Source organism: Panthera uncia, assembly GCF_023721935.1.
Source record: "Panthera uncia isolate 11264 chromosome C1 unlocalized genomic scaffold, Puncia_PCG_1.0 HiC_scaffold_4, whole genome shotgun sequence".
In the NCBI taxonomy this organism is placed as follows: domain Eukaryota; kingdom Metazoa; phylum Chordata; class Mammalia; order Carnivora; family Felidae; genus Panthera; species Panthera uncia.
Window position 1 is genome coordinate 15,065,550 of NW_026057585.1, and position 26,934 is coordinate 15,092,483.

The 26,934-nt window shown below is 36.7% G+C and overlaps 1 protein-coding gene and 1 pseudogene across 1 annotated transcript in view; one reads left to right on the forward strand and one right to left on the reverse strand.

Moving 5' to 3' along the window:
• The window catches only part of NTNG1 (netrin G1), a 288,466-nt gene that overhangs the window by 233,953 nt on the left and 27,579 nt on the right, over positions 1-26,934 (reverse strand). The gene's annotated exons all lie outside the window — the stretch shown is intronic.
• LOC125912325 (LYR motif-containing protein 4-like) lies at positions 18,363-21,737 on the forward strand (annotated as a pseudogene).

The following is a 26,934-nucleotide window of genomic DNA, read 5'->3' on the forward strand; positions in this document are numbered from 1 at the left end:
TAGAATGACTAGGGCCAAAGTCTGGCAAATGTTTTGAGATAACTCAAAAGAATGCTAGCCATAATTATTATCATCACTATTGTTTGAAGAGGTAACATATGACACTTGGAGTGTGCAATATGTGAGCCCTAATGAGGAACCAAAAGAGAGAGATTTCAGGTAGAAAAAAAGTACATGTGCAAAGTCTTTGAGATGCCAATGTGGTTGACTTGGTCAAAGAATGGTTAGAAAGCCTGGGTTGCTGGAGATAGTACATAGGGAAGAAGAAGTTATCATACCTTTTTACTGAGGCACTTGGAAAGACAGGTTAGGGAAATATTATGCACAGCCTCTTAGGCCACTAGGAGACATGTGGATTTTATTGTGCATGCAATTGGAAGCCTCCAAGGATATTTAAAAAGAAGATGATATGAGTCAATTTATAGTTTTAACAACTCTCTTCTTGTATATTGGTGGTGAACGGATTAGAAGAGGCACAAGTAGGTACAGAAAGATTGGATAACAATCTAACACAGTAATTCAGATGGAAGACTATGCTGCTTTACATGAGTGGGTGGCAAAGGAGGTAAGTGGACAGATTAGGGGTGTATTTTGGAGGTAGAATCAATAGACTTTGGTCATGGACTAGATAAGGACACGGCAGAGTGTGTTTTTTAAAGATGAACAGAACAACACCTCATAACCCGCCTTCTTCTACAATGTGGTCCTCCTCAAAGTCTCTCATTAATAAGTGTAGTCTAACTCTTCTACCTTTAAGCCTAAGTGAGCATTATCGTGACTGTGTCAACCAGTTGAAGAACAGCACAAGTGATGCTATGTAACTTTCAGACAATGTTATAGAGACAGCATAATTCCAGTTGTACTGGGTTGAAGAGTGTCGCACAAAAATTCATATCCAACTGGAACTTCAGAATATGACCTTATTTGGAAATAGTCTTTGCAGATATACTTAGTCAAGATGAGGACATCATGGATTATGGTGGACCTTAATGCCAATATAGCTGGCATCCTTCAAAGCTGAGAAGACGCAGATACACAGAGGGAAGAGGCTCATGTGGCAAAGAAAGCAGGGATTGAAGTGATGCAGTTGGAAGTGAAGGAACACCAAAGATTGTGGGCAAGTACCAGAAAGCAGGAAGAGTAATGGAAGGATTCTTTCCTAGAGCCTTCAGAAAGAGTACAGCCTTGCCAACATTTTGATTTCAGACATCTAGACTCTAGAACTGAGACAATAAACTTCTGTTTTAGGCCACCTGTTTTGTGACATTTTGTTATAGCTGCTACAGGAAACTGGTGCACACTTTGTTGGCTATGACGCTCACTTTTGAAGCCCTGAGCTTTGATGTAGAAAGTTCAACTACGCTGTGTCAACCATGCAGTAAGAAAACTCTAGGCCATACAGAGATCCCATCTCTCTCCTGGAGAGATCTCCTATGTGAACAGCCCAAGAGGTCCCTACTGCTAGCCAGCATCAACTGCTAGATATGTGAATGGAGACACCTCAAAACGATTCTAGCCCCAGCTGTGAAAATGTGCCCAGCTACTGAAGACTCCCAGCTGAGATCCTAGATATTGTGGTATAGACAAGCCGTCTTTATTATACCCTGTCTAAATTCCTGATCCACGCAATCTTTAAGCATAATAAAAGGTAAATGGTGCCACTAAATTATGTGGTGGTTTCTTACACAGGAACAGAAACTGAAACAGAAATTTCATGTCAGAATTGAGTTCTGCCACATCAAAAGCTTAAAACATATGGCATTACCTTTAGGACTGGACAGTGGGCAGAAGTCCTTAAGGAGATAGTAGTTCAGAGTAAGTGAAAGCTAGTGAAGCAAACAGATGTTAAAAAGGACTTATGGGGGGGCACCTGGGTGGCTCAGTTTAAGCGTCCGACTTTGACTCAGGCCATAACCTCACAGCTGTGCTGACAGCTCAGAGCCTGGAGCCTGTTTCAGATTCAGATCTCTGCCCCTCCCCCGCTCACGCTTTGTCTCTCAAAAATAAATAAACATTAAAAAAAAGTTTTTAATGAAAAGAAAGGACTTATGGAGTCCAGTGACAGCTAGGATGACAGAGAGGAAACTCTTATTGGAAGCTGGGAAAATACTGACCTCTGCTTTACAGCCGCAGAGAGTTTGGCAACCCCATTGCCTGTATTAACATAGAAAATAAAAAATGTACCTAATAGGGGCACCTGGGTGGCTCAGTCAGTTAAGTGTCTGACTTCGGCTCAGGTCATGATCTCTCAGTCCTTGAGTTTGAGCCCCGCATCAGGCTCTGTGCTGACAGCTCAGAGACTGGAACCTGCTTCAGATCCTGTATCTCCTTCTCTCTCTGCCCCTCCCCCACTCATGCTCGCTCGCTCTCTCACTCTCTCTCTCTCTCTCTCTCTCAAAAATAAACATTAAAAGAATTTTTTTTAATAAAAATAAATGTACCTAATAAACTGGTGAATTTGTCTAAGGATACTTCTCAGGCAGGATACTGAAAGTGTCCATCTATTTCTTTTAGCCATGTGTAAGGCACAGATGCAAAGACATAAGGAAAAAAAGTACTGGACAACTTCTAAGCAAGCTTTAAAGAAAATATAAAAAGACTTAGTGGGTTTGAAAAAAAAAAACAAAAATTGTTCTTTCAGTGTCTCTTAGTAGAAGATTCTCAAAATAAGAAAGGGCCTCAGTGCAAAGATCAAATCAAGACCTATTAGGAAAATGTCTCATCGTTAAGATGAAGACAAGAGTGTGGCTGTAAAATTTTTCATTAAAACCTCAGGAAGATGTAAGATGGTGCCTCATAAACCTTTCAAATACATACAAAGCTTCTGGATTTAAGGGCATGCCTTTTTAAACAATAGACACCTAGACTCTTAAGGGTTTGTCTTATGGCAGCTTCACAGGGAGTCCATGGCAGAAAAAAGCCTATAAACTGAAGAGATTTCTAGACACGTTTTTTTGTTTGTTTGTTTGGTCTAATATGATAGATTTCTATATTAATACATTGGAAGTCGAAAAATTTTAAAGGAAATGTATCAGCTTGGACTGAAAGGAGTAGATACGCCATAAAATAAAAGGGGTTTGGTCTTTGGACCCATGGACTACTTTGGGCAGGAAGCAGGATGAGAAAACTACTCAGCTGCAAACATGGAAGGTGGAATAACTCAGGGAGTGAAACCAAATGCTGAAGAAGGTGGATTCAGCAGCTGGAGAAAACAACGGCTAAGAAGTAGATTCAAGCCCATATCAAGGAACTGGCAAGATGTGCCCAACCAAATTTCAGAATTACTATTGGACACTGATTCTGTGTGCTTCCTGCTCCTCCTCCCTTTTTCAACAAGAATATTTATAGTGGTTATCCTGCACTGCATATTGGGTATATGGAAGGAAGATCATTGGAGTCTCTTACTCACAGCTCTTCAGAGAGTGAAAAGAACCATGCTAGAGGAATTGCATCCAAAGAGCCTTGTTGGCACTTGGAATTGATTTGGATGACCACGTCCTGGACTTCAAGTACTAAGATGAGACTTCGGGAATTTTGAGGGAGGGGTCAGATGTCTTTTGCATGTGGAAAGGATGTGAATAGCTGTGGACAGAGGATAGACAACAGTTGATAGTATTTTCCAAAAATGGCTACAATATCTTTCATCCCCTACTCTCTTCTACTTTATACAGCAATAAAGTGATTTGTTATACAGCAATAGTACTCAGACCATAAAGATGAGAGAAAAAGGGGACCAAGGATGCCCACTAGCGTTTTGACTTACACAAATGGGGGAACGGTGATACCACTTGCTGAGATGATTAGTGATAGTTTTTGAGTGAGGGGAAGGGAAGTGGGCAGAATGGTAAATCACAGTTGTCTTTTGGCCATGTTAGTTTTGAAATGTGTATGAGATATTCAAATGTAATCTCTTTAGTTCATTCAGGATTGTGAAATCACAGTAACACTTCTACAGTGGAAATAGCTCACCAGTGACATTTTTATGAAGCATGGCACTACAACCCTATTATGACATTAACAAATATAAAAGACTGATGTCGTCCAAATGGCATAATCATCCCAAACTAATACAACTAGGTATAAGCTGCCCCAAATTTTTAATATTAATGTTTGTTACTTTAAAGGTCACCATTTGGCCCTAATGAAATAAGTGCAAAAGAACTTCATTATTTGAAAACGTTTGAGTGCTTGAAGTGGAAAAATATCTTTCAAGAATCATGCTTGCAAGAAAAACACAACTTGAAGTTGACCTAACTGGTCACTGGCCAAAAATAAAATCTTGGCCAGGATTCCAGTTTCAGTCGGATGTAAATGAGGGCTATTCAAAAATGGTGTTCCTTAAGGGGATGCCAAAAAACCTTAAACATTGCAGTACGCCAGAAACAGCCATAAAGGACAGAAGTAGTTGCTTTCCTTCACAGCATTAATCACAGGAACCAGACAAGAATAAACAGCAGTTGGGGGAAGGGGTGCCCCATGAACAAGGATAATAAATGCTTGTGATGACCTCTTCCACCAGTGAATTAAAGGCCTTGAGAGACACCAAAAAGTCGAGCAAAAGAATCAATTTAATCTCTTGGTACCTGTGTTGAAACAGTGTGCAATTTGTATGAAACCTCTACTCACAAACAAACCATCCCAGCTGCCAGACACCGTGCTCCTGGTTACAATGTCACCCTGATACCATAGAAATTCTACTTCATTTTGGGATGTTGTGATTGATCCATGACACTAGATTTGCTGTAATCTTCTACAGAATGCCATCACTTGCTCAGGGGGCAACTGAACAGCGATAAATCAGCAAGTGAGAGACTGAGTCTCTGACTCCTCTGTTCCCATCTCTCCTGAGAAGGATAAAGGAGGCTGCCATCCACAAGATGCCATGTTTCCCCTTTGTCAATGCACCAGTGGTTCAAACTGAAGGTGAGATTGTGGGTCAGATTGCACCCCAGAATCCTGAAGAATCGCTCAAGTGCATAAATAAAGCCCTACATCACCCCTGCCAAGGAAATGGTGAGCGCTTGGAAGATTACTATGACTATGGGATATTAAGACTATAGGCCAAGGAAAGAAGGATATTTTATTGTTTTTCTTGTTCCTATCACAGGAACTCTAGAGACCGGCAGAGCTCTACCCACAGTAGGACATCATCAATAAACTTTTTTTTTTTTATAATGATAGGGCTATTCTTAATTGGTCATTGCTTCTCAAGAGAAAATGCAAGGCAAAATTTCATCACTTGGATTTGACCATCAAGTAGGGAAGAATTTATTACCAGCAGTATCTTCTAATCTGTGGCATGTTCTGTTGCTAGGAAATTTCTCTAAAATGAGATTTAGGGAGACTCAAACGTTGTACTTGTGCCTGTATTTTTTTCCCACTCCCTCCTCCTTCTCATTCCTAATGTTAGATATAGATCATAAATAAATGTCTCATTTTGCATTTCAATAAAATATATTTATGTATTCAGATCTTTCATCAAATGTTAAAGCTTTAAATATTTTAAACACAAAGGGGAAAATCACATTGGTTTGGGAATTTGGGGGTGTTTAGGATTTTTTAAAGAGGAATTGCAAATGGTGCAGGACAAAATCTAGGACAGCAATCAAGCATAATTCCCCTAATAATTATTATTAATATAAAAAATTGGGGGAATGTGGAGAGTTCTTCAGTATTTTTTCACCTAAAGGAGACAACCAGAATGAGATGCAAATCAGTGCTCTTATCTAATGAATAATGCAAATGAGTGTTCTGCATATAGCAAGTCAGTCTGCAGGAATTCTCTCTGCCTCACCTCACATTTCTTATGGATTTAAGCACCGTGTGTCACAAGAAATTAGAGAAAGGTATTGCCAAGTAATGACAGAGGTTTGGAGCCCCAAGTCAGTGTAGACCGCAAGGACATTAAGATGCATGGTACAGCAAGGGAGGAAGCTGACATCTCAGTAAAATGAAAATGTTGCTATTTTTCCTTCACCTGGTTAATGGAGTTGTATGACACCATAATCTGTGATTATTTGTGTGGCTATTACTTAAAAGAATCTACAACAACACTTCTTTGGAAGGGTTCTGGAAAACTCTAAAAAGCAAGCCACTATCTTCCCAACCCCCAGTAGAGGTAGAAAAACCTAGAAGTAGTTTACTTTCTCTTTTGTGTAAGTTAACCAACACTTAAGATTTTTCAGTAACATGACGGAATCCACTTAAAACTGTGCACTTTCTGCAACTTTTCTTGCTACTTGAAAGGTACTCAATTCCCCAAATAACAATTGAAAACAAACCCTCATTTACTCAACACATAATCAATTGATGTTAACCATGGGTGTGCTCACAGTTCCTTTTCGGTCATGGGTTATTTCACTGCAATGTATTTTTGATTTAGAATTCACTGCCATTGTCTCTGGTTTTCTAAGAAAGCTGTCCTGAATACAGAGTTATTTTCCTTGTATAACATAACACATGCCTCATGTTTTCTGTTGAGTCATTTGCTCTGCCAGTCCCAGATTTTAATCAATCTTAAAAGAGTGCTCAACTTAATCTTGTGCAAATGTGATACACTTTTTTTTTTTTACCAAAATATTTAGGAGAGGTTCAGCCACAGCCACCTGGCAGAGGGGAATCTGTAGCACAGTCCTTGAGCTATTTGTTTCTAGCCATCCTTACAGCTACCTCAACATATAGAAGTGGACCAAAATTGAGCAACAACACTTAAATCTTCTTAATGAAAATTGTTTGATGTATGTTGCAAATCCCATTGTCCCTCAAACAAGCAACCTGATCATACAATATCCCAATTAAGACAACGACCACATATATTCATTATTACACTAAGCAACCATTGGGGTCAATTCTTCATTTTAGTTTTGTAGGTTTTCCTTTAAGTTTGAATTTTGGAGAAAATACACAGATAACAAAGCTTGCTAAGAATTGTTATGTTAAACACACATAATAAGACTCTGAGCTTTAAGGGGCACCTGGGTGGCTCAGTCGTTTAAGCATCCAACTCTTGATTTTAGCTCAGGTCATGATCTCATGATTTCCTGAGTTCAATCCCCTCATCAAGCTCTGTGTTAATAGCGTGGAGCCTGCTTGGGATTCTCTCTCTCTCCCTCTCTCTCTCCCCTTGCCCCCCAACTTGCACTCTCTCTGTCTCTCTCAAAATAAATAAATAAACTTAAAAAAAGATTCTGAGTTTTAAAATGATGTTAAAAAATGAAGAAAATATCTTTAGAGTAGGGAATTTATGACATTTACTTGAAAACCCAGAGAACATTTTTATTTACTTCATAGAATTTCTATAGCACTGTTTTATATATGATAAAATATTAGTGAGTCATAAAACACATCTAGTAAGTGTTGATCAGAATTTTAATATCTGAAATATAAAGGAAAATATAAAATTGGTTTGTATATAGTATGGCATTTTGTGAATTTTTATTTCCATTAAGTGCATATTTATGTTTATATGCATTACTGAGTCTTAATGTAAAATGCATTACAGTTAATCTTAGATTAAAAAAATGTGAAAGCTTGTGCTCTAGGGCCCTTCATCAAATCATCTAACATTCACATTGACATTGGGAAAGAGCACAGACAAGCAGACCAGCTTAATTATTATGCTTACTAAGTCAAAGGGTTGATTGAGTCTTCTATACCAGTATAAAATACAAGCTTTGTGAAATCCACAACCTTATAGAAATGAAAATACATTTTCATTTCTTAATGGGCTCTTCAAAGAGAAGCATGCACTTTGCAATTCGTAGCTTATTCCCAAGGGTGGGTATCAATCCATGTTCATATCTTTGGGCAGGAAAATATATGGCACTCTCTGGAGTGTATCTGGTAAGGGTTAGAAAAAAACCTTGAATTAAGTGTGTGAGCAAAGGTGAGGCTCCTGTTTGGACACTGTAGTCTCAAAGTGGAGTCTTGGCATTCTGGTCTATCAGACAGACATCACCAGATATACTGCTTCTGGAGGCCAAATTAGACTAATTCCTTCATAGTGCTTCTAGTCAGAAATTATTTTTTTTTCTTTTTTTAATATAATTTATTGTCAAGTTAGCTAACATACAGCATATACAGTGTGCTCTTGGTTTTGGGGGTAGATTCCTGTGATTCGTCACTTACATACAACACCCAGTGCTCATCCCAACAAGTGCCCTCCTCAATGCCCATCTCCCATTTTCCCCTCCCCCCACTTCAACCCTCAGTTTGTTCTCTGTATTTAAGAGTCTCTTATGGTTTGCCTCCCTCTCTGTTTGTAACTATTTTTTCTCCTTCCCTTCCCCCATGGTCTTTTGTTAAGTTTCTCAAGTTCCACATATGAGTGAAAACATATGATATCTGTCTTTCTCTTCTAGTCAGAAAGTTTTGAAAAGACAGCCAAGGTAAACAAGCAGAAAAATGCACACTGAAGGAAATGGAGATAATTCAGGAAATAGAAAAGGATATTAAAATGAGCAGATTCATCTACTCAGAGATTCAAGAACATTTTATATTCATAAAACAAGAACAAAATATTTTGAGAGAATAAAAATCAAAACAATAATTTGTTATCGTCAAATTTGTTTAAAGATCAATTGAAAATAAATGTCTCAAAAAATATCATAAGGCAAAAAGACAAAATAATGGAATATATGTCTAAAAAATAAAAAAGATAAAAACATACATATAAAAGCAATTCAGGTGGTTCAATTTCCTGGAAGAATGAGTGAAAAACAGGAAGGAGGATTTACTAAAGAAAGAATTGAGGAATCTTTCCCACAAGAAGGATATGAGTCTTTGGATTATAAAGATCCACCAAGTGCCTAGCATAATGGATGAATAAAAGAACCATCTCAATACATAGTCATAAAATTTCAGAACTCTAAGAATAAAGAGAGTAAACCCTAAAATTCTAAAATGTGGTAGAATATATTATTATTCCTATTTATTCACTGTTGCTCTGTATAAGGCCCATCCCTCAGACCCTTCCCTGGGGCTCCTTCCCATGTGATGGATATGGGATGCTGGAGAAGGAAGACTTTTGGAGGCAATGATTCCTGCTCCATTGGTGTCAGGTTTGGACATGTGACTGGTTTCAATGTGAATGGTAATAACGCTAGTAGGAGCTTGAAATGTCAACATTTTTTGGTTCTATCATAGTTCCTTTCTCTTGTCAAAAGTTGAGCATTCTCTGCTAGGGACGACTTCTGGAGTCTAGATCCCATACTTAGAAGACAAATGAGGCCAAAATAGAGATACCCACAGTTAACATGTGACAAGCTACTGACATTTTGGCACTGCATATACCGTAGCCTAACTTATTGACACCAAATACAAGAGAGAGAGAAATATGTCAAGAAAACACGTATGCCTTTCAGCAGCCCTGGGTCTAACTGTACCTTTAGAATTGTAAACAAAATTATTTTTAGCTTAGAATTTTATGTTCAACCTACTGATCAGAGTGAGGGTAGAAGAGAGAAGTTTTTAATCACTCAAGACTCTTTTTATTTGTAAGTTACTTGCAGCTATACTCTAGCAAAATGAAGATAAAACAAAAATTACAAAGACATGGGATTCAAAACAAAAATCACAAAGACATGGGTTTCGGGCATCTGTGGGTCCAACCTAGGAAAACAATGAAGAGAAGCCCTAAGAGTGGGGTTGGGCATGTGGGAAAAGAGATTAATCAGCATGATAAATGTGAGGATATGGTGAAGAAAAACAGACAAGCAGTGCAAAAACAAAGCAAATAAAAACTCACAAGATCTAATGCACAGTGTGGTGACTATAGTTAATAAGACTGGACTGTAAACTCAAAAGTTGCTAAGAGAGTAGATCTTAAAAGTTCTTATCACAAGAAATGAGCAGACTCTTAACTATAGAAAACAAACTGATGGTTATCAGAGGGAAGTGGGGGGATAGGTTAAATAGATGATGAGGATTAAGGAGTTCACTTGTCATGATAAGCACTGAGAGATATATGGAAGTGTTGAGTCACTATATTGTGCACCTGAAACTAATATAACATTGTGTATTAACTAACTGGAATTAAAATAATGACTTAAAAAATAAAAAATAAAAAAGTTCTGGTTGTAAGAAAAACAGTATAAATATGTATGGTGATGGATGTTAACTAGACTAAAACAAAAACTCACAAGAAAGATATGGGCTATTTATGAATCAATGTAAAATATGCCATGATTTTTCAGAGCTATGAGAATTGAAGAAAGAAGTTCTCTGACACTAACACTGATCTTTCTCCTTCAAGTGAATCAAGGATCATGCCATTGAACAATGGAGAAGGAAATAAAATTATAGCTCTATACTTGACCTGGTAGGGAGAAATGTTTATATTGTCATAAAATGTAAATTTGGTTTATTGGCTTTCAACTTAAAGGGTCAAGCTAAGAATATGGCATAGAAGACTTTGTTGTATTTGCAAGAAAGAATGAAAATGTCAACATTGTAAATGGGAACGTAAATAAAAGTATAGCTGACAGAAGGTGGATATGGAAAAAGAGGAAGATAAGGTAAAAGCAGTGAAGCTCCCATCTTACTAAGTGGGAAGGTTGAGAGATATTATCAACTTGGTCTCTATCTCACTCAGCTTGAGGGGGTGCAACACTGTGGTCTTGAAAGTTGGTTGACCAAAAATATATTATCTTTTAAAGATTACCATGTATGACTAGAAATAATCACCTACATGTCAAAAAATGGAAAGGAGAGAGGGTAAAAGCCAAATTATATACCTGAGTTATAACCCCATCTTTAAAACAAATAGCCAATAGATTTTGCCTAAAATTGATAAGTGAAATAAACAGAAGTGTAACTAAACCTAGAACTATGGAGAAAACTGCTGGAAGTAAGTCAGAAACAAAGTTTTTAAAGTTGCCTCTCAGACAGGAGAGAAGAGAGGAATAGAACAGGAGGCCGCTTTTCATGGCTCTTCTGTACTCTTTTACTCGTTAACATGTGCATGTAGCATTCTGCTAAAAATGAAACTTAAAAAAGATAGGGGTGAGGGGGATAAAGGTCTGAACTAGGGTAAAAAGTCACTAGAAGTTTAGGGGCACAGGAGTAACAGAATGAAAGCAAGGCTTAGAACCATTAAAATGGCAGCTATCATGAACAGAAGTGAGACTGAGGAAGAATATCTAGAAACCTGCCTTAGATGAATTGTTTTCCACTGGGGCAATTTTGCCTCCCAGGGGGACATGTGGCAGTGTCTGGAAATACTTTATTTGTCACAGTTGGGGGTGTGTACTCCTGGAATCCAGTGGGTAGAGGCCAGGAATGATACTCAACACCCCCACAATGTACAGGACAGCCATTTCCAAGGAATTATCCGGCTCCAAATGCCAACAGCACCAAGGCTGAGAAACCCTGGTTTTGGCTCAGGTCATGATCTTGTGGTTCATGAGATCGAGCCGTGCTTTGGGCTCTGTGCTGATGGCATGGAGACTGCTTGGGATTCTCTCTCCCTCTCTCTCTTTTCCTCCCCCCCCAAAATAAATAAATAAACTTAAAAAAAAAAACACCTCTGCTTTAGACTATGTACATTTGTTCAAATGTAAGGTAGAAAGTCATCAAAATAGGCAAATGGCAGTAAGAACTGAACAGAAGAAACATGAGGAAATGGCATTTGGAGCAACCTGGATGTGTTACATGAAAATCAGAAACCCTTGCAAATACAGAGTGTGAACAATTACATTCCTTTTATCCACTTTAGTGAATTCCCTATTGTAGTACAGCACTGTATTTAACCTGAGAATTTTTAGTATATTCCAATTCAGATAAATACCATGACATCCTTAAGCCTCACTGTAAGGAGTATATGCAGTTCATTCCTGTCAGCTAATAAACTTAATGGTGATGTTAAGTACACACTTTGCTAATAAATGAGTATAGGTAATCCTTAAATTCCTTAGTTGAGAATCAATACAACTGAGTTATTTATAAGAGTTAATTCAGTAAAAATCTTCCTCCAAGGCATCTTGGATTCAGATACCTAGAGTAAAGGTATCTAGACACATAGATATCTAGATACATAAAGATCTATGAAAATGCTTAGTGATTTTTACCTTATTTCAGAAACAAATAATGTATAGAGTAGACCACCTTATCTGTGGTTTTGCTTTCTCAGGTTTCAGTTACCCTTGGCCAACTGCAGTCCATAAGCATCAGATGACCTCTTCCTTCTGACATATCATCAGGTCAATAGTAGCCTAACACTATGCCACAATGCCTGCATCATTCACCTCACTTCATCTCATCATGTAGGCATTTTGTCATCTCATATCATGACAAGAAGAAGGGTGTCTACAGTACCATAAGCCATTTTGAGAGAGAGAGAAGGAGGGAGAGACCACATTCATATAACTTTTATTATGGTATACTATTATAATTATTCTTTTATTTTGAGTTATTGTCAATCTCTTATGGTGACTATGAATTAAACTTTATCATAGGTATAATACAGATAGGAAAAAACATTGGGTTTGATACTGTCTGTGGTTTCAGGTATCCACTGAAGGTCTTGGAACATAACCCCCACAGATAAGGGACTCCAGTATCTTTCTTATCAGATGAGTTGCTGACTACAGTTGAATGGGGGAAAAGGGGTATCCATAGGGAATGGGCAGTCATTTGTTTTTCCCTAAATCAATCTCCCTACCAACGTGCTACTCTATAAGCCATTAGTTTCTTTGCAAGAAGACTTGACTTTATAATCAAAAGCTGTCACTTTCCCATGCCAGAGAAAGTTCTTTGAGGGTAGGAACCTTGCCTTACTCAACTTCCTTTCCCTCTCAGTGCCCAGCCTTGAAAATAGACGGTCCTCAATAAGTAGTTATTGATTTGTACTGAATTGGTGAATTTAATTTCAAACTGCCCCCAGCAAGAATCTGTACTTGTCAACACTAAAATTACTTATGATCCTATGAAGAACATAACCAACTGACAAAGTTATGAATCTTTCCCAAACTGGCCTTAGAACTTCTTGTGATTCTCACCATGCATGTTGTAAATGAGTTTGGAATTTGCATGCCAAGTTGAAATATGGTGACCTAGAGAATGTCTATGATTGATCTCATTCAAGCAAATTTACTCATTGTCCCCCAATACCTCACTATAATTAGACACTGGCTTTTTGTTTCAAATTACGTAATGGTTTTTCATAGGAGACATCTGTCTTGTAACTTGCCTGATTCTCTTAGGAAAAAAAAAAAAAAAAGAAAACAAACTGAAAGGAAAGGGAAAAACAATACCTTAGTGACATTAATTATACCAGCATGTTTTCCAGTGCTTTGAAAGGGGGATTCTGAGCATTGACTACCATTGAAATGAAGCCTAAAGGGTGCACTACAGTTCTGAAAACCCCACTTAATGTTCTTATCGCTCCAAGAAATCTAGTCATATCCTGATGGCTACCTAGCGTGACAATCAATTTCTCCTATTAAGTTGCCCAAGGCAGTAGCCTGGTGTGTGCTAGTGCCAGGATCCCTCTGCAGGTTGTTGAATTCCGTAATGCCTCTTGCTTTCCAACAAAAATTGAGCAGGATATAACATACCAGTAGGTAAAGGTCCTTCCAACCCCAGGATAGACTTGAAAAGAAACCTTACACTCTGATTGCAGTATTGTTGTACTTCATTCATCCCAATAAACTGCTGCTTCTTGTGTTTGGAGTTTTTATGAAGCATCCAAGAAGAATTACTATGTTGAGGTCTGCTGGGCAAGTACAGCTTAGTTGTGAAATTCAGAAAGCACTAGCTTAATTTGAAGCTAGTAGTATAAGTGCTCTTGAATACTTTATAGTATTTGAGCATTCATACATTCATCAATCAAACATTGATCAAATAAATAAATAAAATATTTATAATGCAAAAATCAGGGTAGATCAACATTTTAAAGTTCATTCATTCATTCATTCATTCAAGCAACCACTATTAAGTAACTATTATATATCAGGTATGGTACTAAATTCTATGAATATGGCTGAATTATCCTTGCCCTTGAAAAATGTATAGGCTGATATTTCACCCTCAACTCTGAACTTGCTTTAAAATTACCAGAGCAATTAAAAAACAACCTGTGTACTTCATCTCCAAAGGTAGGTCCCAAACACTGGCACTGCTTTTTTTTTTAATATCATTTTAATTTGTTTAATATATTTTCAAGTGCTTTTTTTTGGGAAAGCATCCATCATCTCTTAACCATGTGAAACTTAGTCGCTTGAAGGGGAACTGGCTCAAATTTACTTCCATTTCACCTATATCTTAGAAGTCTCTAATTGTTAGAAATATTAAATATAAAATTAAAAACAAAAGAATCTTACAAAACAGAATATGCAAATACATTTAAATGATTGACTTTAATATTTATATTTTTCAAGAATATCTGCAGTAGAATATAATGGTAGAATTATAGCATTAGAATATAATGAATAAGAATAGAATAAGTAAACAGCATTTAGAATCACATATTTGGCTTTGAGTCAGTCAGCCATTAATTATTGGCAATAAAAGTTCAAGCTAGTTTAATAATTTCTGTAAGGATTTAAACATTGGCATTTAAACACCCCAGCAGAGAATGAAATCCTTGCTCTAATAGGTGAACTACACAAACAAACAGGAGATCATAGTATAGAGTAGTAAGTGCTATCACAGGCATAGACAGGGTGCTTCTGGAGCACTTTGGGAGGCTGTAAAGATCAGCCTTGCAGGGATGGGGTGGTGGTCAGGGAAAGCTTTATCAATAAAAATAGATTAAAGCTTCTAAAGAAGAGGAAAAGTCCTTCTAAGAAGGGTCAGAGGAGGGAGACAAGAAAGCAAAGAAATGAGAAAATAAGCAAGAAGAGGGTCACCTGGGTGGCTTAGTCGGTTGGGTGGCCAGCTTCGGCCCAGGTCATGATCTCACCGTCCGTGGGTTCGAGCCCCGCATCGGGCTCTGTGCTAACAGCTCAGAGCCTGGAGCCTGCTTTGGATTCTGTGTACCCCCCTCTCTCTGCCCCTGCCCCACTTGTGCTCTGTCTTGCTCTGTCTCTCAAAAATAAATAAAAGTAAATGTTAAAAAATTTTTTTTAATAAAGAAAATAAGAAAATAAGCAAGAAGACATGCATATTTTAGCATATTTTTGAACAAAATATCCAGCCAAATTGATGGATTCTGCAGTGGAAATTCATGGAATTCAGCTCAAGCATCAGTAGTGTATCCCTACACAAGTCACTAAACTTTTTTGATCCTTTATTCATTTATAACTTGAGGACAATGATAGATACCTGACAGGGTTATTATAAGGAACAGAAAATGTAGCATGAAACACTCAATAAATGCCATCATTAAGCAGATAGAGATGATTCAAAAACAAATACTATTCAAATATTGTTGTAGTGATTGGATTAAAATTATAGTTTGTTAGTTTAGAAGACTGAAATCTCGGGGTACCTGGGAGGCTCGGTCGGTTGAGTGTCCGACTTCAGTTCAGGTCATGATCATGTGGTTTGCGGGTTTGAGCTGCACGTTGGGCTCTGGGCTGACTCAGTGCCTGGAGCTTGCGTCAGATTCTGTGTGTGTCTCTGCCTCTCTGCCCCTCTCCCACTTGTGCTCTCCCTCTCTCTCAAAGATAAATAAACATTAAACAAAAAGAAGACAACAACAGAAATCTCAAGATCAAATAAAACAATCTTGACATACTTTTCTCCAGTGAAATATAGTACATATTACTTTTTAAGCTACATTAATCCTGAACAGGACTCAATTTTCCTCTTCCAATAGTGATATTGACTAGTGTAATGCACTGATTAATCAAGATCAGAAAATTCTGAAGGAATTAGAATGGAATTTAAATGCTATACAGAAATGGAATTCTAAAACTCAAATCTCTCTTCCAGCACTGAGAATAAACATTCAATGTGACACTGAAGTATTTCGATGCTTAAGATTTGCTTATCTATCTTAGGACGGTGGGCAAGAATAAAGAGCTATGATTGTTGTCTCATTTTATTTCACTGCTCTAAACAAGAATTTCTTAAACATCTCACACTATTTCACCAGATGGGTATGGTCTTCCTTAAAATCCAGACAGCTATAAAACTTTACTTTCTAGGTAGCAAATGTGTTGGAGCATTATTAAAAGGTGTTGGGCATGGCATATAATTTTTCAGGCAAAGCAAAGTGTTATGGGTCATATTTTGTTGTCAAAGAAACACTGGCCCAATTCTTTACTTCTTCCTTGCCCCTAGCAACAAACAAAAAAACAAACAGATGAAAACAAACAAACAATATGACAGGATATTCAATTGATCTATTACTGAAAAAGAGAAACACCAATCCCTTTCAATCAGGGATTTGAAATTGGTATTTCTAAAGAATCACACAAGTCTTTCTGTATTCTAGGCTACACTATATCCAACCCTAGAAATAAGTAAGTAAATAAATAGATAAGAATAAAGGGGAAAAGGAACAAAATAGAAAATGGAAAAGACTTCTAGAATAGTGAATTATGAGGAAATTTTAAGGTGCTATGGAAAAAAAATGCAGTATGGCTGGATATATCTCAGTAAATCTATGGAGCACACCTACTTTTATTCTTTGATACATAACACATTACGGCTTACAAGTGAAGTATAATTTCAATTCCTACTCCTGAGCCATTATGATGTTCTTGGGGACCAGTTAATTTATTACTGAGCTTTCGTATATCAATCTCATACCAGTCTGGAAACAGAAAAGTCCTCTCTTCTGAATAAGGTGATTTCTGTAGAAACACAGCTGTTCTCAAAAGTTCACAGCACATAGATCGCAGGACACTACCAAGTTCTCTACTTTAGAGTTTCCAAGAAAAATTATTTTCACATACCACAAACATTCTATCAAGTACCTATTGCTTTTTAAAATGCTAGGTTTTTTTTTTTCAAGTATCAATTAGTGAATTTATGTTTATGAGAGTCCCTAGTGAGAGGATATGGGAAAAGCAGTCTACAATTTAAGGCAAACCCTTTTCAGATTGGTTTCACAAAAATTCCTTTTCTCTTAAGACAAATTATAAAAACAAAGCCAATGGATGCCACATTCTGAGAATGGCTGAACCAAATGACTGGTCACTTTTTTTTTTTTTCCTAGTAACAGTATAGTTAAGTATATGTTAAGTCTTGGATTCTAGAATTTTGACTTCATGAATTATGCCATAGTATACAAGTTAAACATAAGAAGTTTAAACCAGACTGCCGAGATTTTTGCTAATTTTGTGGCTTTGGGCAATGACATAACTTTTCTATGCTCTACCCTCTTCATTTGAAAAATGGGACACTACCTAATTATGGAGTTTCTATGAGTTAGCACACCTAGAAGTTCTTATAATAGTGCCTCACACATAGTAGGCACTCATTAGAAGTTAGTTTTTAATATATTATTGCAGTCTCCAAGAATTCGCTTGGCAAAGTACAGGTTTTGGAATTAGGGATGAATCCCACCCTAGTCATTCATCAGCTTTGTGATGACAGACAAAACTATTTGACCTCTCTGAGTCTCCATGTTCTCAAGAGTAAAATAAGGACAATAATACCTACCTCATACTGGTTTGAGGATTAAACAAGCAACAAGCAATATGCTTGCTATATAGTCAAGTGGCTATCTGAAAAGCATACAACAACTAAAGCAAATAAATAGCATATATACTAGATTGTCAAGTTGGTAAAGGAAGGAAAGAAAAAGACTGAAGAATAAGTTAAACATTTGGTTCTAAAGACTCCTGGATCTCTCATCTACCATGTCCCCTCCTTTCCCCACTTCCCCAAGAAAATCCAGGCTATTGATAAAAGTATTTCTATGCCCCAAAGTGAATGTGATACTTGAAAATCAGTCAGGAGTATTGCCAGCCTTTGGCAATCATACTGAATCGGACAAGGTTAATCATGGTCACTTTAGAGCCTCCAGAAATACCGTGGGCCTTCAGAGGGTGGGTGGTCAGTCATGTCTATGAGGGTCAGGGAAATGGAGTTTAGAGTGATAGACGCAGCAGGTGTGTAGTGACTAATGCTGGGAACTGCAGCACTCACAGAGCCCCACGGAAGCTTGGCAAAGAACAGCGGGAGAGCCTCTAGGCCTCTGCCGGGCCACTCAATGGCAGACCAACGCAAGCCACTGAGACTCAAAAACAATCCAGTGTCTTTGAAGCAGCCAGACACCTTGAGGGAAGAAAAACCTTAATCCCAAGTCTTAAATCTCCTTTCCGTGCCTTCTGCCAATGATTTTGAGAAGATGGTGAAAGGCCAGTGGGGAGGAGAAATAGATGTTTCTAAGTCCAAGACTCAGAGCTGGTACAGAATGATTAGAGAAAATTAGGAAGTGTTTAGTTAAACGTGTACATAATGAGAAAAAAAATTTAAATACTTGCTGAGCATTTTAAAACATCAATAACTCAGCCATTTATATTTTTAAATATTAAAAAGGGCACAGAGTGTGGTATTGATTTGAAATACAGGAATGTCATGCTAAAAAAATGTATCTGGTTTTGAACTGACAAAATAAGACCGATCAATCTGGTTTTATTCACATACTAAGGGCTACATTTCAACATAATGAAATTTTGCCTTATTAAAATGTAGGTTAGGATACTCAATATTTGTATGGTACAACAAGTAATAATGGCCCCATTATTAACCTCCTATTGTTTAAAAAGTTCCAAAAAAAGAAATAGGAATTGAGAGCCTAGATGTATCTATAATATGACCAACAGTTGCCTATTATCTTATTTTGGGGTCAGCAATGGTAACTCAATAAATTGTAATGTGTTTTATAAACCTGACCTATAATTGCTGTTTTAAAACAAAACATAAATAATACCAAATGGTACATCCAATTAATTCATTTCCAACTGGTTTTGATTATCAGCACCAATAATTATGTTCAGTTTGTATCTGGTTATTAGCCTTAATGATACTATATCTGACATTTAAGTAATTACTTTTTTACCAACATCATCAGTAACAATAATTTTTTGCTTGTAATTAGTTGATTTGTCATTCATTAAGGCTGCTAAATTATCCTATTAAATCATCATCCACAAGATGATCATAAAGATAAAAAAAATATTGCATGGGTACTGAAACCTATCACTCACTTGAACTTTGAAGTATGACGTAGACTTGGCCTAAGAAAAAAAGAAATAATTTATTGATCTTCTTTAGGCTCTAATACGCCCTTTAACCTCACTTCCTTTACGGCTTAAAGTATATTTTTTAAGTAAAAAACCTAAATAGCAAAACACTTTGAAAATAATTTTCTTAATTTTCTTAAAAAGCAGATGTGATGGTCTTTTTGAAGTGTAAACTCACTATGCTACAGCCATCAGTTATTCAAACACTAATTTAGGTGTTGCTATGGAAGTATTTTATAGATATGATTAAAACCCATAATCAATTTGACTTTTAAGTAAGGAAGATCACCCTAGATAGTCTGGATAGGCCTAATTCAATCAGCTTAAAGGCTATAAGAGCAGAGGCAAGGCTTTCCTGAAGAAGAAATTGTGACTATGGAAAGCAGCCTCAGAACATGCTTGAGAGTTCAAGCCTACCCTTCCTGATAGTCTACCTTACAATTTTGGACTTGCCTAGCCAGCCTCCATAGTCACGTAAACCAATTCTTTGCAATACTTTTCTTTTCTTTTTTTTTTTTTTTATATGAAATTTATTGTCAGATTGGTTTTCATAGCACTGGGTGTTGTATGCAATACTTTTCTAAATACAGAGGCACCTGAGTGGCTCAGTTAGTTAAGCATCCAACTCCTGGTTTTGGCTCAGGTCATGATCTCATGCTTTCCTGAGTTTGAGCCCCACACCTGCCAGCACAGATCCTGCTTGGTATTCTATGTCTCCCTCTCTCTCTTCCTCCCCTCTACTCATGCTTTCTCTCTCTCAAAAATTAATAACCAAACCTTAAAAAAATTTTTAAAATACTTTTCTAAATATATATCTCCTACTAGTTCTGCTTCTCTGGTTGGACTCTGATACAGCACGCTAGCACGAGGTGGCTTGGGTGTTGTATCAGACAGAAGAGATAGATAGTAGAAAGTACTCCTTGACCTAAAATGGATAGCTTACCATTTAAAATTTCATTAGTGGATAGCCATTCACTTCTTTGTGTGATCCCATAAAAATGTAGATGTTTCTAGAAGGGGTAGCAGCATAAATATTCCTATTAAGACCTTCCCCTTTAAAGGTCCTCAATTCCCATGTGAGGCACTAAGAGGATAGAACCCATAAGTTGTAAAGATCAGGGGAGGAGTAAGCAGCAAATGGAAGTGTTGCTACCTCATAGGTTGGCCAAGGGCCAGTCTTGTCAGAACTAGTATTGATCCATTTAAGTTACTGTAGATTTCTGCTCCGTTATAAACTTGCCTTCTCCCAGGCAGGCAAGACCTTAAAGAAATGTACACGCATTAGGATTCCATTATCAAAAGAACAGTCACACCATGTTTCAAGAAACTCTGGAAGAAATCTGGAAAGAACACAAATACATGGAGAGTAAATAACATGCTACTAAATAATGAATGAATAAACCAAGAGATCAAGGAAAAAATTTAAAAAATACATGGAGGGACAGTGCTCACCAAGGCCGATGCCTGGCCCTCTAGCAAGACCAAGCCCCACTGCATTTTATTTTATTTCGTTCGTGGTTTTGCATAGACTAAAGTTTTGTGGGTTAGGTTCAACTCCGGACCTCCTTAAAGAGGACCCATTTTTTTTTTCTTTCCAAAATGACAGCTTCCAGCCATGCACTAGTGTTAGATTTGCACTGGTTGATGCTGAGAGATAGCAAGCATTTCAGCTCCTATAATTACAGAACTTATGTGGTAAGGAGGATAAGAGATGACTTCAGAGAAAATAAGAAGGTAAAGGATCCTGTAGAAATTCAAACCCTAGTGAATAAAGTCAAAATAGGCCTCGGAATAATCCATTGCAGGTCCACGTTGGCCAACTGTATTTGACTGACAAGTTTATGAATGAGAATCAAGAGAAGTCCAGGACTTAGGGAGCTGGCACCAGGCACCTCCAACAGCTGTAGACCACCTTCAGCATTCATTCTCTGCTTGGGATGGGGGCTCTCAACAGAACACAAGTAGTCTCTTACATCATCTTAAAACAGCTTCTTGCTCTCTCTGCTGTAGGAGCAGCTCAGTCAGATTTCCATTCTTCTGCAGCCTTAGTGGAAAAGGATGGCTCTCTCTTGGTTTGAGTATTAGAATGAAGACCTGAAGCTCACTCAGAATAATTCTGTGTATTATTGTGTCACTCCTCTTTTATATCTCATCATCACCTGTTTAGAGCACTCCCACACTTTGTTTTTGCTTCATTGACAGTAAACAGAACTGTCTCTCTAAAAACAAACAAACAAACAAACAAACAAACAAAAAAACATGGATACAAGTGAAAATGAAAACACAATGGTCCAAAACCTTTGAGACACAGCAAAAGCTATTCTAAGAGGGAAGATTAGAGCATTATAGGCCTATCTGAAGAAGCAAGAAAAATCTCGAATAAACAACATAACCTTACGCATAAAGGACCCAGAAAAAGTAAAACAAACAAAGCCCAGGGCTAGTAGAAGGAAGGAAATAATAAAGATTAGGGAAGAAATAAATGAAATAAAAACTAGAAAAACAATGAAACCTGGATCTGGTTCTATGAAAAGACAAACAAAATTAATAAACCCTTTAGTCAGTCTCATCAAAAACAGAGAGCGAGAAAGATACAAAGGATAATATGAAAATATTACAAAAAAATTGTATGTCAACAATTTGGACAACCTAGAAGAAATGGATAAATGCCTAAAAACATATAATCTTCCAAAACTGAAACAGGAAGAAATAGAAAATTAGAACAGACTGATTACTAGCAATTAAATTGAATTGGTAATTAAAAAAAACTCCCAACAAATAAAAGTCTAAGACCAGGTGGCTTCACAGATGCATTCTACTAACATTTAAAGAATTAATACCTATTTTTCTCAAGCTGTTCCCAAAAAGAAGAGGAAGGAAATCTTCCAAATTTATTCTATTAAGTCCGCATTACCCTGATACCTAAAACCAGATAAAGACACCACAATAAAAGAAAAATACAGGCCAATATCTCTGATGAACACAGATTCTAAAATCCTCAACAAAATAGTAGAAAGCCAAATCCAACAATACATAAAAAAATCATTCACCACAATCAAGTGGGATTCATTCCAGGAATACAAGTGTGGTTCAATATTTGCAAATCAATCAACATGATACCTCACATTAACAAGAGAAAATATAAAAACTATGTGATCATTTTAATAGATGCAGAAAAAGCATTTGACAAATTACAACATCCATTCATGATAAAAACTTTCAAAAAAGTAGGTTTAGAGGAAACATACTGCAACATAATAAAGGCCATATATGAAAAACTCACAGTTAACATCATATTCAATGGTGAAAAATTGAGAGGTTTTCCTCTAAAATGAGGAATAAGACAAGTCCACTTTCACTACTTTTATTCAAAATAGTAGTGGAAGTCCTAACGTCAGCAATCAGAAAAGAAATAGACATCCAAATTGGTAAGAAAGAAGTAAAACTTCCACTATTTGCAGAGGACATGGTACTCTATGTTGAAAACCCAAAAGACTCCACCAAAAAGCTATGGTAACTCATAAATGAAGTAAGTACAGTTGCAGGATAAAAAATTAATATCCAGAAATTGGTTGTATTTCTATACACCAATAATGAAGCAGAAAGAGAAATTAAGAAAACAATCCCACTTACAATTGCACCAAAAATAATAAAATACTTAGGAAGAAACTTAACCAAGAAGACAAAAAAGATCTGTCTTCTGAAGACTATAAAACATTGATGAAAAAAGTTCTAGATGACACAAACAAATGGAAAGATATTCTATGCTCATGGATTGGGAGAATAAATATTGTTAAAATGACAATATTACCCAAAGCAATCTACAGATTTAATGAAATCCCTATCAAATTATCAACACTTTTCATAGAACTAGAACCAATAATGCTAAAAGTTGAATAGAATCACAAAAGACTCTGAATAACCAAAGCAATCTTGGGAAAGAACAACAAAGCTAAAGGTATCACAATCCAAGATTTCAAGATATACTACAATGCTATAGTAATCACAATGGTGTGGTAATGGCACAAAAACAGACACATAGATACATGGAACAGAATAGAGGGTCCAGAAGTAAGCCCACACTTATGTGGTCAATTAATCTACAACAAAGGAGGCAAGAAATATACAATGGAGACAAGACAGTCTCAACTGATACTGGGAAAACTGGAAAGCTACATGCAAAAGAATGAAACTGAACCACTTTCTTACACCATATACAAAAATAAATTCATAACAGACTAAATACCTAAATGTGAGACCTGAAACTATAAAACTCCTAGAAGAAACCAGGCAGCAGTTTGTTTGACATAGGCCATGGAAACATTTTTCTAGATATGTCTCCTGAGGAAAGGGAAACAAAAGCAAAATTAAACTATTAGGAATATACTAAAATGAAAAGCTTTTGTACAGCAAAGGAAACCATCAACAAAACAAAAAGGCAACCTACTAAATTGAAGAATATATTTGCAAATGATATATCCAATAAGGGGTTAATAACAAAAATTTGTAAAGAACTTACACAACTCAACACCACAAAAAACAAATAATTCAATTAAAAATGTGCAGAAGCCCTGAACAGACATTTTTCCAAAGAAGATATACACATGAGTTTCTTAGGAGCCAAACTTAGGAGTTTCCTCAAAAAATTAAAAATAGAATTATTGGACAATCCAGTAATTCCACTATGGGGTACTTACCCAAAGAAAATGAACACTTAATTCAAAAAGATATATGTGGGTGCCTAGATGGCTCACTTGGTTAGGCACCCAACTCTTGATTTTGGCTCAGGTCATGATTTCACTGTTCGTGGGTTTGAGCCCCATGTTGGGCTCTATGCTAACAGCTCAGCGCCTGCTTGGGATTCTCTCTCCCTCTTCCCTGCCCCTCCCCCACTCTTTCTCCTCTCTCTCTCAAAATAAACATTTTTTAAAAAAGATATATGCTCCCCTATGTTTATCGCAGCATTATTACAAGAGCCAAGATATAGAAGCAACCAAGGGGATCCATTGATAGATGCATGCATAAAAAAGATGTGAGATACACACACACACACACACACACACACACACACACACACTATGGAATATTACTCTGCCATAGAAAAAGAATGAAATCTTGCCATTTGCAACAACACGGGTGGATCTAGAGGGTATAATGTTAACTGAAATGAGTCAGTCAGAGAAAAACAAATACCATATGATTTCACTCATATGAGGAATTTAAGAAACAAATGAACAAAGAAAACAAACAAAAAACCAGACTCAAATACAGAGGACAAATTGTGGTTGCCAGAGGGGAGGAAGGTGGGAGGATAGGTGAAAGGATAGCAGAGTACACTTATCTTGTTGAGCACTGAGAAATATATAGAATTTTTGAATTATATTGTATACCTGAAACTAACACTATATATTAATTATGCTTTAATTTAAAAATCTCTAAAAATACTCTATAAAAATACCCACTCAAGCAAACAGTTTGATACACAGACTACAGAATCAAAGAATATATATCTAGATTAAACTCTTTTAAATGGATAGTTTTGGGGCGCCTGGGTGGCTCAGTCGGTTAAACGTCTGACTTCGGCTCAGGTCATGATCTCTCACTCCGTGGGTTCGAGCCCCACGTCAGGCTCTGTGCTGACAGCTCAGAGCCTGAAGCCTGTTTCAGATTCTGTGTCTCCCTCTCTCTCTGACCCTCCCCCGTTCATGCTCTGTCTCTCCCTGTCTCAAAAATAAATAAACGTTAAAAAATAAATAAATAAATAAATAAATAAATAAATGGATAGTTTCATTTTTGCTATACCAACAAATGTGGGTATGGGTTTGGTAGGGGAAAAAAAAAAAAGGCAGCCTACATAATGGAGGACTTCATGATGGTTTCAGTAAATTTTGGACTATCAAAAACATGATGCATATTTAAAATTGGTTAATTTGATCAATTTTTTTTAGATATTTAAGATATTTCTATAGATTTTGTTTCTCGTCATTTCTATGATCAGCCCTCTATGGTTGAGCAAATGACAGACCTGTCCCAAGATTGGAGGATTCAGTTAAATAGTAGAGAGATCAAAGACCTTGCTATAGATTTGGGGGAAAAAATTATACCATGTGCTTGTGCTTATGTCCACCCAGGATGCCATTCAAAAGAGAATGATTTTAAAATAGATTTACCACTGGGTTTATTTTGTTGACCTTGGGAAATGTCACCTCCATTTCATTCCACCTCTATTTTCCTCAAAGGAGCAGAGCTGCTCACGAGCAGGTGAAGGCAGAAACACTGGCCAAGTTAAAGTAAAGATATTGCAAGTTTCTACACAGAGAGAAACATTTTCAGCTATCCAGAATGTTAACAAGGAATAGGACTTGTGTATCAGAAAAGTACTCTCCTGAGCATAGTGTCTTAGTTTATAGATTAGTGACTACTTCATTATAAACACAAATTTAGAGCTTTCTGAAATTATTTATGTTAGAGTCTAGTACTGAAGTCTTTTTTTTTCCTTGACATTATTCTAAAATGGAAGGGAGAACATTACCCATGATTTCCTATGATAATTTTGGACTTCCACTCAAGAGAAGGAAAGAAAAGCAAGCAGAAGCAACATTTGAGAACTGTCTTCCTCATTTCAGATTGCGACTACATGAATAATCTTCTATTTTCACAGTAAAGCTCCCATTAGTTATACTGTGAAATTGCAGGCTACTTTTTCTCCAGAGATCTCAAAGTTCTTTTCTGGTATCAATTTGTCAATAGCCCAATGCCTCTGATTGTATGGAGCCCACAGGAATCTGAGAAAGCCTTTCATAGGCTTTATGACAACCAAGCTAAGGAGTATCAATAATGACTGCAAAGTTCTTTTGCCAAGTGCTTACTTAACTAACAAAAGACATTTCCATTAAAAGAAAAAAAGTATGGCTTTGAAAAAAATTGAAAACTCAAGGGCGACATATTTACATCCTTCTTAAATCTACTCAAGCTTTCATTCAAAGATTAAATTTACGCATGTTACACACTTACACAGTGCCTGGTAAAGTATACCCAATAAAATTCATTACTATTAACTTTACAAATATATGATAACCTAACATCTATTATTTATTAGTTATTGTGACTTAGAAAAAGTCATTAACCTTTTCAGATCTCAGCTTTCTCATTTATAAAATGGGGCTTTGCCACCTACATATTAGGATTAACATTATTCAAGATGTATGAGATCATTTTTAAGTTGTTTTTAATGGAAATATGAATTTTTAGTATAATTAGCCTGGGATTTGAACTTTAAACACTTTAGAAATTCAACACAGATAATAATGAACTATATGTAATAGCATTATATATCACAAATATTTAATAAACTGGGAAAAATGTAACACTGATGTTCTACCATTTATGGCTAGATTCCTTCAGAATAAAGTTTTTCTTGGTGACCACGCATAAATTCATGTCACTTTAAGGATGGCTGTAGGCAGATTCATGGAGTTATGAAGATTTGTTCTGGAACATTCTGAAGCAAAATTTAAAAAGGCATTTAAGCAGTCTTATAAATGCTTCTAACTGGAAAACAATGGTAAAACCAATAGTCCAGTGTGCCAGCGAAAATGTCATATAGTCTTAAATGAGTATTTTGGGAGAAGAAGGAACATTGGGGTTTGGGCTAGGATTATGGAAGACCCTCTGAGCATCAGAACTTATAGACATAAGCCAGGTTAGGTTGCTTGTATTTGAATTCTGTGTTCACTGTGATCTTTCTGACTACTCCCACATCTGAACAAGGACACAAACCCATGATACTCAATGA